We start from the raw sequence: 19,925 nt of genomic DNA, 5'->3' as shown, positions 1-19,925 counted from the left end.
CTACTGACCTCCCTAGTATGAGCACTGCTCGGGGTTCATTTGAGGCCCTTGGAAACTCTAACACCCTAGGATTTGGGTTCTTAATCACTTCCGCTAATACTGAAACCTGAATTATCCCAGTTCCTTCTTCCTATTGTCCAACGAACATATAAGCTGGTTGGTTTAAGTGATTCAATGCTTGGCAATATGGTTGTGTGATTTGGCTTTGAGCTCTTCTATTGATTCTGGGTTGTGTTGATGAATATGGCTCTTTGTTGAAAGGCTGGGTATGCTGCATGAGAAATGCTGAAGGCCCAGACAGTGCTGGGTATTTCTTTTGGGTCTGCTGTGGGCCTACTGTCATTATTTGTACCAAGTTTGTAATTACTTCATTTGTTGGTCCTGCAATAATTTTGTAACGAACAATTGGGTGTTAGTAAAAGGGGAATGGGTAGATATTTAATGTTTGTATAAAAGGGGTAGACAACATGCCTATAAGGATCAGTGATTTACTTACTATTCAATCACTATGTGCACTATAGAAATCATGTCATTAGGGCATGCACACACACATACACTGTCTGCTAGCAAACATGAATTCAAACGCTGCAATTATTCTTACTGCTACATGTTATTAGAAAACCTATCTGTAGGAACAAATGTCCATGAACTTTCTTTCAATTCACTAGAAATCATGCCTATAGGATTTTGATCATTTCATTTTCTATTGTATCGCACTGATCACTAGAAATCATGCCTATAGGATTTTGATCACTTCATTTGCTATTGTATCACACTGTTCACTGAAAATCATGCCTATAGGACTAAGTATAACAATAAAATGAGTTCCAAACGTCAACTATTGGAGAACCTGCCTGTTTACTCATCCTAATGTAAATGTCGAATCTCTCAAACACCGGTTACTGCTTGTTTATACTGCTGTTAAAAAGCATGAGTAATTCTGGGTTTCTCCCAATAGATTTCACTGTCACTTAGCGCGTAAATCATCTAGACACAATATCTGTGGGATAAATAACTGGAAATCTGCAACCTCAAATCAGCATGTAACAATCGTATAATCATTTGGAGATAAACAGCGCCTGGCTTCTGAAACTGCTTGCATGCCTTGATGCATTGTCACATAGAAATCATGTCTATAGGGCTTAAGATTCTTAATTCCGAATTGCCTAACATGAAAACTTGTCTCGCGTGCATTTGTTGCTTAAGTGTGGAGGTAAACTTGAGCCCTTAACTGCCCCCTATTTGAAGTCCAATGTGTTTTTGTATGTCGCCTAGTTTTGACATTTCTGAGCAGCCTAAGTAAGGTTTAGAACCACCCCAAATAGAGGTCCAATACCTCTTGGGCCGTAGGTATGGGACGGGTAGTGCACGCATAGAGCACGACTTAGAATTGAATTAGCACGCTTTTAGTAAACAACTCTAACATAGTAATCAGGTAGCAGCAGATGATAGTCTATGCCCACTGAATAATATGAGTAATTCCCTATCCTAAGGGAGTTGCGAAGTATTATTTACGTTGCACGGGGTGATCCTTTAGGCTAAAAAACTTAGGACCGCCCCCCCCCCCCCCCTTTTCTCTTTATATGTTGTTATTTGATCTAAGTCGTTGTACCCCTATATTCGTACTAAGATTTGTATTAATCATGTTGTAATAAAATTCTTTGACTTTTGAATTCCCTTTGTTTATTTGATCACCTAGCTTAATTGTAATCCACATAATCTTAAGTTCGATCGGAACCCACAGTTGTGGACCTTGAAGAGTGCCTAACACCTTGTCTTTGAGGTAATTTGAGCCCTTACCCGATCTTTGGTGGCGTAGACAAATCAAACAGAGTTATCTGCAAAGAGGTGCCTTAACGTACCTTAAAAATCATTAGGTGGCGACTCTTATTCTTTCAGCACTCTATCTCCCATTCTAAAAGGAGTTGTCACGATGTCAAAACCCGCTTTCGCGAGAAAACGAGGTGCGACAACTAGCGCACCAATCCTATCACGTATCTCAAACGATAACTCGATTCTAAAATAAAACGGCCAGCATTTCCACTGATTTTACTGCTCCCTCAAGCCTACTATAGGCGAGACAACAACACAATACAACCAGCAACTCAAAAACAACCTAAATACAATTCGGGACCTTTAATACAACAAAAAACCCAAACATACCATAACACACACAATCAACAAGTTATCAATTAGCCTGAAATTGCAACGACGAGTGACCAACACACTACCCTACCATATGTGGCATTTCTACACTCCCTTTATCCTTCCAAACTCCATAAATCAGCAGCACAATAGGCCAACACGAGTGGACTACAAAATAGTCCACTAAAAGTGAAATAAATAAAACTCACGGCTTCCGATCACCGTCCCGTGGGTTCTAACTATTAGAAAACAAATTTATCAACCTTCCTTGATATTTAAAAGCTTAAATGCAGAAAGTAGTCATTTTATTAACTATGAAGTACCTTCCAAAACTCAAACTACAAAGAAAAAGAGAGGCGATATAGCGATACTTACGTCGTAGGGATCGTTCTAATGTTATCGCTTCTTGATTTTGTACCCGGGATGTTAATCTTCTTTGAAACCCTTGTAGAGAGCTTAAAGGTAAGTTTATGGGGGGTTCTCTGTTCGTGTTCTATGATAAATGAAGAGAGAGACGATTTAAAACCCATGTATATCAACTTTTGAAAAGTCAAAAAGGTGCTAGCTTGGCACCCTAGCATTGGCCCTTCTTCCAACGCTTATACCTTTTTATCCGGATGTCGTATGAACAAACGGTTAAGAGCGTTAGAAACTATATTCCAAAAACATCAATTTAGTATATCATATGTCCCAAAAATACCTCATTTAACAAATGAAATGTATTGCTCAAAAAGCTTCAGTGACACACCTACTTGTCACCTATGTAGTGTGCGCAGTCTTGCAAAACTGCAAATATCTCTCTACTCCGATGTCGTATCGACAAACGGTTTAATGAGTTAGAAACTAGACTTGTATATCTCTAATTTGATATATATGGATCATCCCGTAATTCCAAGATATATTAGGATAAAAGCTCTGCCATATTTGACCTAATTTTCAGCACATTTATGAATGTAACTTGTGATGACCTTTGCCAACTTTTGTTCCACAACTCGCTTGACTTCAAAATGTAACACATGACTATCATAAGTCTAAAACAAATCATAACATAACCTTCTTATCACGTTAAGAACCTTAGTCTCACCCCAAAGTGCATGTTATAATATTCCAAACTTATCGATTTTCGACGAAACTCATTTTCTTCAATTTTTTTGGCTTCTAAGTCTTTCAACCTCATGGTACTTGTTATCCATGATCTTATATATTTGTAACCTCCAAGGTAACATGATTAACTTACTTTATGTACTTTTAAAGACAATCTCATTTCTGAGCTTACATCAGTTGCTTACGACGTACTCTCACGTACGAAAATATGGGGTGTACATCATTCCCCCTTTTGAACATCCATCCTCGAATGTTGACTGATGCACCTATAAGTCTCATAACCTGTAGCTTTTATCAATACTTTAATACTGTCCTTTACATCTAGGCAAATGTTCAGTGAATAAATTCAAAGGTTAGGGCATTCCCCCCTTTAGGCCTCTTTCTCACACCATGACTTGTGGTCGGAATCCTTCCAATCTCGTAACTGTTGCTACCTTCTATCATGCAGCATGTACGACTCTGACCTTGTAAGTGCGCCTATGCGGATCATCTCTCCTTTTTCCTCCAGTTGTTGGCCAATCTCTAGGCCTCGCGTTGTGAATATATACAAAACTATGACAAGCTATCCCTCGGGGCATCTATAGGTATACTGAAGTTCTTCTCTCGGTACTTTGTCGAACTGACGACCATTTCTATATCTTGTTTCATAGCCTCGGTTATCTATGCTTATGGATTTACTACATCTGGGTAGGTTATACTATACCGTAACACTTACTTCAGTTTATTATTACCGCGGTTTGCTACCCAACTCCAAGTTACTCTCTCGCTGCTTATCTTATATGTATAAATCTAAGTCCTTTAGTTCTTCCTCATTACTGTTCATCTTAAGAATGATGGCCTAATATCATCTCATACTTTGGAACTTTTATCTGTCTATTGTTGATTCACTTTAATGTTGATCTATAATCTACCACTGATAACTTGAAACCTCTTATATAACACATTGTCACTAGGGCTCACGTCTCATCGGGGAGCATCTGAAGTGATTTTCTTGATCCACCTAGGGACGATACACTACTTCAATAACCGTATTTCATTGTATCCCAACGTGATTCATCTTATGGGGGGTACTCTAATCCCGTTCCACCCATGAAATCCCTTTTCTTTAAATTATTACTCATCAAAGGCCTAAATGCCATCCTCTTATCTACCATAATTACACCCATATTCTACTACCAGGGCAGCATTCCATCTCTTCTAAATACTCCAATTCTTACACTCCTTTGTGTTCATTCAGGCTATATTGAGCTTTCTATAACTTACGGAAACCATCAGCTCTCTTGTTTTGATGAGCTTAATCTCGAGGCCTTACCAATTCTCATCACCTTCTCCACATTTTCTTATCCTTACTCCTCTCTACCTAAAATCTTGTCGCTCTACTATATTTTAGCTTGCGACCTACACATATCTATTTATACTACTCGCAGCCTTCCTTTAACTTGCTAGCACCATAGATTTCCTTATGTTATTCTGGAACCTCAAGTAAGACATCACATCATCTTTACCTCTTCTTTACTCTCTTAAATAGGCTTCTCGGTACTTGGAAACCATATGCTGAAGGATATGATACTGACGACGCCATTATTTCTGGATACTGAATCACGCACTTCTAGCCCTCTATTTGAAGTTTGGACTATTCGGAACCTTCTGCACCTGAGTATCTCGTACCTTCTTTACCTTTACCTTACTAACCTTTAAATGTTGCATCGTATCTTCTTGTGCTTTTATAACCTCCCTGCCACATAAGTGGAATTCACATCCACACTTTAGAGTTCTACTTTAATACTTGCACCTCTGGTGCATACACAATCCGGCGGGAGCTTCATACTGACTTCTTATGAGGCTGATACTCTTCTAACTGGCTTTATCGTAGAGCCATTATAGAATATGGCCATTGTACTATCTCTCTTGTACCTCTGATGTCAAGAGTGGTTCTGCAGTGTTCTGAATCACAATTTCTACAATTATCTGGGTCTACTAATTAGACTCCTGGTTTATTAGCTATTGTAACTCTCAAGCTTCCTTTTCTCTCTCAGCCTTTATGAAGGCTTAAGCTATCTTCCAATATGTGGCTCAGGGTTTTTGTTATTACTTTAGCCTTCATGGATGCCATGGAACATCCATGTTATAATCTTCTTACCACTCAAGCCTTTGTCTATGACATGGACTTAATTCTTTCTTTTAACTTATACCGGAGTCTCCTATAACTGTAAGAATGTCAACATATATGCTGCATGGATAATTCTCTGAAATCTTTAGTGTGGTCATAACGTAACTAAATCTGGGTCATAGATCGAGTAACTCCTTTCATGCCTTCTCAGTTGCCTTTAAATGTATACAATCACATTTCCTAATCGTTGCCACTTGTTGCATGAATACTTCGCTTATCTTAGTGCCCATGCATATTGGAATTCCATGTAACCTGTCATGCCCCAAACCTAAAGAGGCGTGGCCGGCACCTGGTGCCATACTCGGCCCGAGCGTACCACTCTGTAACTGTAAACTCTGGAGGGGTAACCCTTAACTTAGGCTGATGAGGCCATATTCTAAATCATCTGAAAATAATGTCTACAACCAGCAATACCAAACTAAACATCTACATAGGGTTGGAAAAGCCACAATACTGATATAAAAAATATACAGGACTCGTCTACAAGCCTCTAGGGATGACTAAACTGTATCATGATCGGGACAGGGCCTCGACCTACCCATCAAACCTGTATATATAAAATGGACTTCAAGGTATAGACCTGGTAACTTCGAGGAAGTGGATCTTACCAACCAAGCTGATGTTTGACTTTTTCTACTAGGAAGGTCTATCCGGTTGTCTATTAGGACCTGCGGGCATGAAGTGCAGCGTCCCCAACAAAAGGGACGTCAGTACGAAATAATGTACCGAGTATGTAAGGTAACAGAATAACTGAAAGTTGAAACTGAACTGATAATATAATAACTGAAAGTACCTGGGATCAAATATAATTGAAGATATGCTTACCTGCTGAATACTGACTCATCTCTCTTAATATAGTAAGTAAAATAGATGTTCGACCCTATAAGGCTCGGTATGTGTAATTGCTCTGCCGTAGTAGGCTCGCTCATAGGCGCTCGGCCACAGTAGGCTCAGTATATAACTTACCATCTGATCGGAGGTTGCCCAATAGGGGCCTTCCCACCGATTATAGCTCGATGGTAGTAAAAATACTGTATATATATATATATATATAGACCCTCTGCTCTCTTGACTGGAAGGAGACAATACTTAACTGAAGATAAAGTCCCGATAAGGGATAATACAGTAACTTATGAGACTAGGATAATGTACATAAGTTCAGGAATAGGAACTTCTCTTTATGCCTCGTTATCAAACTAATGTAGTTACGGGATCATGCCAAAATGAAAAAAGGTTTAGCCTTAACATACCTTATCACAATCTTTCCAATCACCAAGTTGAACTCGCCTCTTAGCACCTTAATCTACAACAAATATAATAATACTATCATTAAGTTACGAAAGGTACAACTATCGCACAATGAACGACAAGCTTATTTTGTATTAAAACGGGCAGCATCTCCCCTATAATCCTTACTCCCTCCAAATTCAAGATAACACCAACAACACAAGAACACAACAATAAAAACATATATCCATTATTTTCCAACCTTATATACACCACAAAATACTATAAAACAGCCCAACACACCCCAATCTCTTCAAACACAAAACGACCACCGTAGTGGTGTCAAACAGCCCGAAAATGTTGCGACGAATGAGCAAACCATCACCCTACATTTATGTGGTGTTTCTCCACACCCTTCCTCCTCCAAAACTCCACAAAACAGTAGCAAAACACGCAGCCCAACAGCAACACAAAACAGTCCACAAAACAGTCCGCTACAAGTGAATAACTCGAACTCACAGCTTTCGATCACCGTCCCATGTGTTCTTACAAATATAGAACGACTTACCATGCATTTACAGAAGAAAAAATGGATGAAATATAGCAGTACACTTACCATATTTGTTGGATAACTCAGCTCCTATGTTGGTTCTCTAAACTCTAGGTTTTACCTCCAATTAGAACTTGAAAGGGAGAGAAAATCAATTAGGGTTTGTGGGAAATTTTTGGGAGGATGTTTGCAGGGGTTTAGATCTGGTTATTATGTTATGTAATGGATGTTATATTGAAGGAGATAATACCTTAAATTGGGATCTTTGGCTGACCCAAAATAGCCCCCTTTTGGACTCTCATTTAAGCAAGTAGGTGACACATCTACTTGTCACCTAGCAGCCTGTGCAGTCTTGCAAAAATGCATATATCTCTCTACTATGATGTCGTATTGACAAATGGTTTAATGAGTTGAAAATATACTCATATAGGTTCAATTTGATGGGTGGAACACCCCATAACTATAAGTATATTGGGAGAAAATCGTAGTTACATTTGACCCAAATTTTCAGTAAAACTTATGAACTTAACTTGTGATGACTTTCATCGACTTTTGTTCCACAATTCGCATGACATCAAAACATAACACACGACTATCATACGACTCACATAACTCATAACATAACCTCCTTATCATGTTAAGCACCCTAGTCTCACCCTAAAAGTACATGTTATAACATTCTCAACTTGTCGACTTTCGACGAAACATTGTTTTCCTCAATTCCTTAGCTTTTAAACCTTCCAACCCTCTTTGTACTTGTTGTTCATGATCTTCAATATATGTAACATCCGAGGTAACATGATAACTTACTTCATATACTTCCAAATATGATCTCATTTTTTGTCTTACATCAATTGACTTAAGATGTATTCTAACATACGAAAGCATGGGATGTAACATCATTCCCCCCTTTGGAATATTCGTCCTCGAATATTGGCTGATGCGCTTATCAGTCTCATAACCCATAGCTGTTACGAATATTTTAATACTGTCCTTTCCATCTAGGTAACTGTTCTTTGAATAAATCCGAAGGCTAGGGCATTCCCTCCTTTAGGCCTCTTTCTCACACCACGACTTGTTGTCGAAATTCTTCCAATCTCGTAACTGTTGCGACCTTTTTTCATGCAGACTCTACAACTTTGTCTTTGTATGTGCGCCTAGGCGACTCTTCTGTCCTTTTTCCTCCAGCTTTTAGCCAATCTCTCAGCCTCACTTTGGGAACATATACAGAACTATGACAAGTTGTTCCGCCCGGTATATATAGGTGTACTGAAGTTCTTCTCTCGGTACTTTGTTGAACTTACAACTGTTGGTATATCTTGTTTCGTAGCCTTGTATATCTTTCCTTTTGGCTTTACTACATCTAGGTAGGTTATACTATACCTTGACACTTACTTCGGTTTATTATTACCGAGGTTTTCTACCCAGCTCCAGGTTACTCTCTCGCTGTTTATCCTATATGTATAAATCTAAGTCCATTAGTTCTTCCTCATTACTATTCATCTTAAGAATGATGGCCTAATCTCATCTCATACTTTGGACCTTTTATCCTCCTATTTTTGATTCACCTTAATGTTGATCTATACTCTACCACTGATAACTTAAAACCTCTTACGTAATAAATTGTCGTTAGGGCTCACGTCTCATCGGGGAACATCTGAAGTTAATTGCCTGATCCACCTAGGGACGATACTAATCGTCAATAATCATATTTCATAGCATCCCAACGTGATTCATCTTAGGGGGGTATTCTACTACCAGGGTATCATTCCCTCTTTTCTAAATGCTCCTAGTCTTAAACTTCTCCGAGTCCATTCAGGCTGTACTGAGCTTTTTATAACTTACGGAAACTATCAACTCTATTGTTTCGATGGGTTTAATCCTGAGGACTTACCTATTCTCGCTACCTTCTCACTAACCTTTTCTTATCCTTACTCCTGTCTACCTAAAACCTTGTCGCACTATCATACTTTAGCTTGCGACCTACACATATCTATTTATACTACTCGCAACCTTCCTTTAACTTGATAGCACCACAAATTTTGTTATGTTATTCTGGAACCTCAAGAGAGACATCACATCATCTCTAACTCTTCTTTACTCTCTTAACTAGACCTCTTTGTACCTGGAAACCATAGGCTAGAAGATATGCCACTGACGACACCACTATTATTTCTTGTATACAGAATCACGTATGCTNTTCCCATATTATGATCTCGTAGGCTTTTACTGTGTTCTTGTTCTTTTTCTTCTACCATGTTCGCGTATGTTCTTCTACTATGTTTTCTATACTATATTCGTGTATGCTTTTCTACCATGTTCTATTATGTCTCGCCTACTATATTTTTCTACTGTGTTCTTAAATGTTTTACTATTTTCCTTCTACAGAGCCCTTTTCAAAGTTCTTCTAGAAAACCTCTTTAAGCATGCTTCTCCTACTGTTCCTATCAGTATTTTCCTTTATTTTTCCTTGAATGCTTCTACTATGTTCTGCTATCATGTTTTCTTATGAGTTTCTGCTGCTGAAAGGAACATGCAAGAGGTTTTAGTTCTGAAACCTCTGAGCCTATTTCGACTACTTGCCTTCTCATCTCTATACTTAATTCAAGGTGGAAACCCTAGAATTTGGGGATTCCGCCAAGTTTGATTGTAAGATTTGATTGAACTAGGGTTTTATTTCAAAACCCCTAATTCTTTCAGACCAACTCCAAGACTCTGAATTGAGTTTGGGGCTTCCTTGTTTTCATGTGATTTTGACATTTTTACTAAAACTCTTCTACACTGGATTTCTCTATAGATTTTACAGTAACATGCCAGTCTTCTTTCATGCTCACATGCTTTTTATATGTGATGAATTTCCCTCTAAATGATTCTCAATTAGTTCAAGCTTCCTTCTGAGTATAGCCTGATTGATTTCTTTCCATTGCTTACTGATTTTCTCTGTTACTCGACCTATGTAAAACCCTTCTTCACTTTTTCTGACTTGGCCTTTAGCTTGCGACCTACACATATCTATTTATACTACTCGCAACCTTCCTTTAACTTGATAGCACCACAAATTTTGTTATGTTATTCTGGAACCTCAAGAGAGACATCACATCATCTCTAACTCTTCTTTACTCTCTTAACTAGACCTCTTTGTACCTGGAAACCATAGGCTAGAAGATATGCCACTGACGACACCACTATTATTTCTTGATACAGAATCACGATGCTTCCAGCTCTCTATATGATATCTGTACTATTCATAACCTTCTGTACTTGAGTATCTCGTACTTTATTTTTCTTCATCTTACTTACCTTTAAATCTCGCATCGTACATCTCGCCTCTTTTATAACCTCCCTTCCACATAGGTGGAATTCACATCCACACCTTGAAGCTCTACTATAATACTTGCACCTCTAGTGTATACACAATCTTGCGGGGGCTTTATACTGATTTCTGATGAGGCTGGTACTCTTTTAACTGGCTTTATCATAGAGCCATTATAGAATATGGCCATTGTACTATATCTCTTGTACCTGTGATATTAAGAGTGATTCTGCAATGTTCTGAATCACGATTTCTATAATTATCTGGATCTAAATCAGACTCCTAATTTACTTAGTTGATGTAACTCGTTAGTTTCCTCTTCTCTCTCAGCCTTTAAGTAGTCTTATGCTATCTTCCGATCTGTGGCTCATGGTATTAGTTATTACTTTAGCCTTTCGTGGAAGCTATGGAACATCCATGATATAATCTTCTAACAATTCAAGCCTCTATCTGTGACGTGAACTCAATTCTTTCTTTTAATTTATGCTAGAGTCTCCAATAGCTGTTTGAATGTCAACACATATGATGTATGGATAATACTCTGAAATCTTAAGTGCGTTCATAATGTATCTAACTCTGGATCGTAGATCGAATAATTCCTTTTGTGCCATCTCAGTTGTCTTTAAACATAAGCAATTATCGTTCCTGGACGTCCTGCCACTTGCTGCATAAATACTTGGCTTATCTTAGTGCCCACACATATTGGAATTTCGTGCAACTCATATGATCTCGAAAATTACTTTGGATTTTACTTCTCGTTCCTTAGTCACGATAGGTGCCACTTTCTTATGGAGTGCATACAATATTGTAGTGAGACGGTTGTTATAAGATCATTTCCTCTTTAGGTCACTATGCTTAGCTTGAAGCCTTCTTCCTTATTTTCTCAGCTAGTCTTTCGTTGTAGTGCTTAGGGAAGACCCTCTAACTCTTTTAAAGCTGCGAGCTTATAACATTGTATACCCCACGGAATTTCTGATGTTCTTACTCGCCTATCATTATCCTTAGTTACTTACCTCCACGCCCTTGTGCTCGTAGGGTTGCTTCTGAATTGAAATTTTGATTGTCTCCCTAGTGGCACTCTCTTTTATTTCCGTAACACTTATACTGTACCTTCTACTACCCCAAATCATATCTGAATATTTCTCTAGGGTTACGACGTCGTATCTGCGAGACTGAATTTCCGATGCTGGGTTTCACTATGTTTATCTTGCATGATCTACTGATTTATCTGAGACCTCTTGTTTAACCATAACTAAGATCTTCCTGAATCAACTACTAACTACCCGTCAGTCAATGCTCATATTTATATTCTGCGTAACCTCTCTTGGGTTATGTCTTTTGTCTTAACTTACCTTTTGAACTGGCTCCTAATGTATCAAATGTTCATTTGCACTTATTTATCAATAACATCTGGTGTGGGAACCCTTACTGCCTCTCCCAATATCGTGCTTGAATAATGTTCTGGAGTTGTAACATATCTATAGGATCTGAATAAATGCAATCTCATTCCTTCGCCTTTTTACCGTATTCTTTCTTTACTATTCCATAGTTACTTGAACTACATAACTCCAACTTACTACCACATCACACTGTTTTCTATGGGAGTACTAGAATTTAATGCTATGAAGATTTACCTATATTTGGTTTACCTCTTCATCTTTGGCGTATTTTTACGTCTTCACTGACTCTTACTCCACTTGCGGTAACCCTTCTCTACCAGGGATAACTAAATTTCTTACGCACGAGGGTGACGTCTAGTGTAACTAGCTGTCATGACCCCAGTTCGCCCTCCATGAACTATTGTGACGGCACCTAGTCTCTACGACTAGGTAAGCCTAACAAATTGCGGAAAAAGAAACAACAGATTAATTCAAATAAAACTTGCGTAATAATCATAGTGAAGGTTTAAAGATGCCGCTAGTCATATACAATACAACTCTCAAATTGGAACTACATTTCCCAAAACCCGGAATCTCATGAAATCACAAGCTGTGGAATAACTACAGTGTTCTAACTCCAGAGTGTCTAAAGAAAAGTAAATACAGAAGGGCTAATACTATGAGAGAATGGAAAGGGACTCCTCGATCTGCGGACGCGGCAAACATACCTCGAAGTCTCTGATGGATCACCCCGCCTCAAGGATAGTTGGGCTGAGTCGAAGTACCTGGATCTGCACATGAAAAACATGCGTAGGAAGGGCATGAGTACACCACAGCGGTACTCAGTAAGTGCCAAACCTAACCTCGATCGGGTAGTGACGAGAAAGGTCAGGGCCCTACTGATTATAGCTGAAAAACGAGGTAAAACAGTATGGAATACGACAATATAATTAAATGGTAACAGTAAGAAGTATCACAGGATAATAAGAATAACAACAACTATAACAGAGACAAAATAATTACAAAAGGAATACCGCTAAACACAGAGATAACAACCGGGGATCTCTCAGTATCCCGAGGATCTCTTAGTATCCTCAATATGTATACTGGGGATCTCTCAGTATCCTGAGGATCTCTTACTATCCACAATATATATATGCTAGGGATCTCTCGGTATCCCAAGGATCTCTTAGTATCCTCAATATACGTGCTGGGGATCTCTCGGTATCTCAAGGATCTCTTAGTATCCTTAATATACGTGCTGGGGATCTCTCGGTATCCCGCACTCCAAATCAGTATAGGTGCAGGGGATCTCCGGGAATACAAATTCGTATTCCCAAAGTAAACAAGCAGGGGGATCTCCCGGGATACCGTCCCATAGTCGCAAAGTAAACACACATCAGCAACACGAAGAATACTCAATTTAGTTCAAATTTCATACCAAGGTAAAAACAGGTATTTCTAACCTAGCATGCCACACATAATCCAAATAAGGCAGTTTGAGCAAATAAAGCAATTAAGGCAATTAGACATGCTTCCCTAAGCTAACAGCAGGCTTAAATTGCAAATAGTATAAGCAGGAAAGGAAACACAATTAGAGTTACTTAATGAAAACAAGATTTTCAACAATTAGCACAAGTACGCACTCATTACCTCACGTACAAGGCATTTCAAATATCAACAATACAGAATCCTAAGGGGAGTTTCCCCCACACAAGATTAGGCAAGCCACTTACCTCGAACAGGCTCAAAATCAACCCGAAACCACGCTCTTGCCACAAGTACTCGACTCCAAATGGCCCAAATCTACTCAAATCAATTGCATAATGTAAATAAAACTTCAAGTAACTGATTCAACTATTTAATTCTAAACTAATACGCGAAATTAGGAAAAATGACCAAAATGCCCCCAGGCCCACATCTCGGAATTGGGTAAAATTTACAAATTTAGAGACTTCATACTCTCACGAGTTCATTTATACCAAAACTATTCCAGTCTGACATCAATATCTAGATCAAAACACCAAAATTAGGCCTAAGAACTTTTCTCCACTTTTCCTCAATTTTTCATCCCAATTCCGAAATTAAATGACAAAACTAAGATTAGATTATAGGAATACAACTAGAAAGGGATTAGGAATCGTTACCTGATTTCCTCTTCAAAATCCTCCCAAAATCGCCCTCAACCGAGCTCCAAATCGATTTTTCCAAGTTTTGAACTTAACCCTCGATTCTGCCCCTTTTCTGACCAGTGAAACCACATCTGCGGCCCTGCGACCGCACCCGCGGTCCCGCTTCTGCGGAACTCAAGTCGTATCTGCGACGTTTCATTAAAGATCAATTTTTCGCACCTGCGGCTTCTTTACCGCACCTGTGGTCTCGCAGGTGCGTTCGCCATTTCTCACCTACAGTTTTCTGGAGCCTGGCCAAATCTCGCTTCTGCGGTCTCTCCGCCGCTTCTGCGGCGCCGCACCTGTGGTCCCATTCATACAGGTGCGGTTATGATAGGTTCAGCAACCTTAAATTCTTCCTAAGCCCAATCCAATTCCCGTTAAGCACCTGAAACTCACCCGAGGCCCCTGGGACCTCAACCAAACATGCCAACCAATCCTAAAACATCATTCAAACTTGTTGCAACCTTCGGAACGCTCAAAACAACATCAAAACACCAATTTAACATCGGATTCAAGCCTAAGAATTCCAAAAACTTCCAATTTACGCTTTTGATCAAAAAGTCTATCAAACCTTGTCCGAATGACCTGAAATTTTGCAAGCACGTCACATTCAACACTACGGAGCTACTCCAACTTCCGGAATTCCATTTCGACCCCGATATCAAAATCTCACTATCGAACCGGAAACTTCAAAAATTTAACTTTCGGCATTTCAACCTAAATAAGCTACATACCTCCAAAACACAATCCGAACACGCTCCTAAACCCGAAATCACCCAACGGAGCTAACGGAACCAACATAATTCCATTCCGAGGCCGTCTTCACACTGTTCCGACCACGGTCCAAATTCTAAAACTTAAACTCTCATTTAGGGACTAAGTGTCCCAAAACTCTCCGAAACTCCAAATAAATCCTCCCGGCAACTCACAATAGCAGAAACAAACACGGGGAATGCAGTTAATAGGGGATCGGGGCATAAATTCTTATCAACGACCGGCCGGGTCGTTACATCCTCCCACACTTAAACATTCGTTCGTCCTCGAACGAGCATAGAGACATACCTGAAGTAGTGAAAAGATGAGGGTAACGACTACGCATATCCTACTCGGTCTCCCAAGTTGCCTCCTCGACCGGCTGACCCCGCCACTGAACCTTCACTGATGCAATGTTCTTTGGCCTCAGCTTTCGAACCTGCATGTCCAAAATTGCCGCCGGCTCCTCAACATAAGATAGATCCTTGTCCAACTGGACTGAACTGAAATCCAACACGTGCGACGGATCACTGTGATACCTTCGGAGCATCGAAACATGAAATACCGGATGAACTCCTGCCAAGATGGGAGGTAAGGCAAGCTCATAAGCAACCTCCCCAACATGCCTCAATATCTCAAAAGGGCCAATAAACCTCGGACTCAACTTCCCTTTCTTCCTAAACCTCATAACGCCCTTCACAGGCGAAACCCGAAGCAAAACCTGCTCTCCAACCATATAGGAAACATCACGAACCTTCCGGCCCGCGTAACTCTTCTGTCTGGACTGGGCTGTACGGAGTCTATCCTGAATCACCTTAACCTTCTCCAAAGCATCCTGAACCAAGTCTGTGCCCAATAATCNAAATGACAAAACTAAGATTAGATTATAGGAATACAACTAGAAAGGGATTAGGAATCGTTACCCACTGATTTCCTCTTCAAAATCCTCCCAAAATCGCCCTCAACCGAGCTCAAATCGATTTTTCCAAGTTTTGAACTTAACCCTCGATTCTGCCCCTTTTCTAACCAGTGAAACCGCATCTGCGGCCCTGGGACCGCACCTGCGGTCCCGCTTCTGCGGAACTTAAGTCACATCTGCGACGTTTCATTAAAGATCGATTTTTCGCACCTGCGATTCCTTTACCGCACCTGCGGTCTCGCAGGTGCGTTCGCTATTTCGCACCTGCGATTTTCTGGAGCCTGGCCAAATCTCGCTTCTGCGGTCTCTCAGCCACTTCTGCGGCACCGCACCTGCGGTCCCATTCACGCAGGTGCGGTTATGACAGGTTCAGCAACCTCAAATTCTTCCTAAGTCCAATCCAACTCCCGTTAAGCACCCGAAACTCACCCAAGGCTCCCGGGACCTTAACCAAACATGCCAACCAATCCTAAAAAATCATTCAAACTTGTTTCAACCTTCGAAATGCTCAAAATAACATCAAAACACCAATTTAACATTGGATTCAAGCCTAAGAATTCCAAAAACTTCCAATTTACGCTTTCGATCAAAAAGTCTATCAAACCTCGTCCGAATGACCTGAAATTTTGCAAGCACGTCACATTCAACACTACGGAGCTACTACAACTTGCGAAATTCGACCCCGATATCAAAATCTCACTATTGAACCGGAAACTTCAAAAATTCAACTTTCGGCATTTCAAGCCTAAATAAGCTACAGACCTCCAAAACACAATCCGAACAAGCTCCTAAACCCGAAATCACCCAACAAAGCTAACAGAACCAACAGAATTCCATTCCGAGGCCGTCTTCACACTGTTCCGACCACGGTCCAAATTCTAAAATTTAAACTCTCATTTAGGGACTAAGTGTCCCAAAACTCTCCGAAACTCCAAATAAATCCTCCCGGCAACTCACAATAGCAGAAACAAACACGGGGAATGTAGTTAATAGGGGATTAGGGCGTAAATTCTTAAAACGACCGGCCAGGTCGTTACATCCTCCCACACTTAGTCCCTTAAGCTTAACTCCGCTCAAAGTTTTTGCTTTGGTGGAGCGTCTTCCTAAATGACCTTTAAAGATTATTCTTCTGTTGTCCATTTTATTATTGCTGGAATGCGATCCTTGAAATTCTCTTGATGTCGACTATTATCATATCATTTGATCCCTAATTGATGTTCAGTTTATCTTGTTCACTAGCCCATGCCAATTTCTATTACTCCGGGGGTCTAAATTTTGATCTGGTATTCACGTTGGACTCACCAACTCATTTCTCAAAATGCGGATATGACTTTTGGCCTCTACTCTTTTATTGTCTCAAGGTCTGTAACCTCTTGTCTTGTCCTTCACTTGACTATAGACTCAGTCATCAGATCATATTTTGATTTACCGTTATCACTCATTTATCGCATCTTACTCAAAATACTTTATTTACTCTCTTCTTATTCTCCTGTTAATATTTTCGTCTATTACCTTATTTTGAAAACTTTAACAAAATATTCTTTCACTTTTAGCTCCCCTTGCTCAATCTACTGGCTCTTCGGGTCGCCTAACATTCTCTCTTGACTAGGGACGGGGGCCATACTAAGGAGACCTATTACCACGTTTGCACTATCCTTCAATTTTTTTTGCTAATGATAACAATCCATCCACCATTTTGGGTTACTCTAACCCCAGCTGGATCCTGATGTTCCATCTTTCTCTTAAACAATAAATGTTAGCTCCCATAGGGCATAATTGAGATGGGTGTGGCCAGTTGAATATATCTCTGTTACTGTGGAAAGTAACTCAGAATGCTTATATTTCTCTGCCTGAATTGTAAATATTGATAATCTTCATAACTGGGTACCTCGTACCCTTCTCCACCTTGCTTCTTTTACTTATTGAAACATGTATCTACCTTCTGATTCTCTTATTGCTTTTTACCATATAGGTGGACAGATATTCATGCCTTAGGGTTCCTTATCAAGAAGCTTACACGTCTTAGTACACACATGATCTGCTAAAGACCTCACATTTACTCATCATAAGCATGATGCAAAATCAAGTTCTTCTGACTCAACTCTTCCATAGCCACATTCATTCTCTTACCAACTGTCTTTCTGGATGTAAGTAATGTAGTATTACGAATAAAATAAAAGTTAGCAGTTTGAGTCTTACAACTGAGCTTTACCACCTGATCTAGAGTAAGAAGAAAGAGTGAAAGTCCTAAATGCCCTGTAGCCTCCTGCTTATTAGTGTCGTGCACAACACACCCATAAACAAGACTCTACTAGACACGGCTTGTAGACTCCCAAGGATAGAACTACTCTGATACCATGTTTGTCGCACCCCAAACCTGAAAAGGCGTGGCCGGCACCCGGTGCCATACTCGGCCCGAGCGTACCACTATATAAATGTGAACTCTGGAGGGGTAACCCTCAACATAGGCCGATGAGGCCATATCCTGAATCATCTAAAAATAACGTCTAAAACTAGCAATACCAATCTAAACATCTACATAGGACTGGTAAAGCCACAATGCTGATATAAAAAATGTACAGGACTCGTCTACAAGCCTCTAGGGATAACTGAACTGTATCATGATCGGGATAGGGCCTCGACCTACCCATCAAACTTATATATAAAATGGACTTCAAGGTACAGACCTGGTAACTCCGAGGAAGTGGAGCTTACCAACCAAGCTGATGTTTGACTTTGTCTACTGGGAAGGTCTATCCAACTGTCTATCAGGACCTATAGGCATGAAATGCAGCGTCCCCAACAAAAGGGACGTCAGTACGAAATAATGTACCGAGTATGTAAGGCAACGAAATAACTGAAAGCTGAAACTAAACTAATAATATAATAACTGAAAGAACCTGAGAGTCAAATATAATTGAAGATATACTTACCTGCTGCTACTGACTCATCTCTCTCAATATAGTAAGTAAAATAGTTGTTCGGCCCTATAAGGCTCGGTATGTATAACTGCTTTGCCGTAGTAGGCTCGCTCATAGGCACTCAGTCATACTAGGCTCTGTATCTCGGCCATTCTGGGCTCGCTCATAGGCGCCCAGCCACAGTAGGCTCGGTATATAACTTACTATCTGATCAGAGGTTGCCCAATAGGGGCCTGTCCACCGATTATAGCTCGATGGTGGTGAAAATACCGTAATACTGTATATATATAGACCCTCTGCTATCTTGACTGGAAGAAGACAATACTTAACTGAATATAAAGTCTCGATAAGGGATAATACTGTAACTTATGAGACTAGGATAATGTACATAAGTTTAGGAATACGAACTTCTCTTTATGCCTCGTTATCAAACTCATGTAGTTACGGGATCATGCCAAAATGAAGAAAGGCTTAGCCTTATCATGTTAAGACCCTAGTCTCACTCCAAAAGTACATGTAATAACATTCCCAACTTGTTGACTTTTGACGAAACATTGTTTTCTTTAATTCCTTAGCTTCTAAACCTTCCAACCCTCTTTGTAGTTTTTGTTAATGATCTTCTATATGTAACATCCGAGGTAACATGATAACTTACTTTATATACTTCCAAAGATGATCTCATTTTTGGTCTTACATCAATTTACTTAAGACATACTCTTACGTACGAAAATATGGGGTGTAACACAAACCATATAATCTCGAATATTACTTTGATTTTTTTTACTTCTCGTTCATTAGCTACAATAGGTGCCACTTTCTTATAGAGTGCATACAATATTGTAGTGAGACTGTTGTTCCAAGATCATTTCTCCTTTACGTCACTATGCTTAGGTTGAAGCCTTCTTCCTTATTTCCTCAGCTAGTCTTTTGTGGTAGCACTTAGGGGAGATCCTCCGACTCTTGTAAAAATACGAGCGTATTACATTCTATGCCCGACCGAATTTTTGATGTTATAATTATCCTTAGTCACTTACCTCTGTGCCCTTGTGATCGTAGGGTTACTTTTGAACCCAAATTTTGATAGTCTCCCCTGTGGTACTCTCTTTTATTTCCGTAACACTTATACGGTACCTTTTACTACCCCAACTCCTATCTGAATATTTCTGAAGGATTACGATATCGTATTTGCGAGACTGAATTTCCTATGCTGGATTTCACTATATTTATCTTGCATGATCTACTAATATATCTAAGACCTCTTATCTAGCCA

Source organism: Nicotiana attenuata, unplaced genomic scaffold (genome assembly GCF_001879085.1).
Source record: "Nicotiana attenuata strain UT unplaced genomic scaffold, NIATTr2, whole genome shotgun sequence".
In the NCBI taxonomy this organism is placed as follows: domain Eukaryota; kingdom Viridiplantae; phylum Streptophyta; class Magnoliopsida; order Solanales; family Solanaceae; genus Nicotiana; species Nicotiana attenuata.
The sequence above is the reverse complement of the archived record's forward strand: the minus strand, read 5'-3'. Positions refer to the sequence as shown.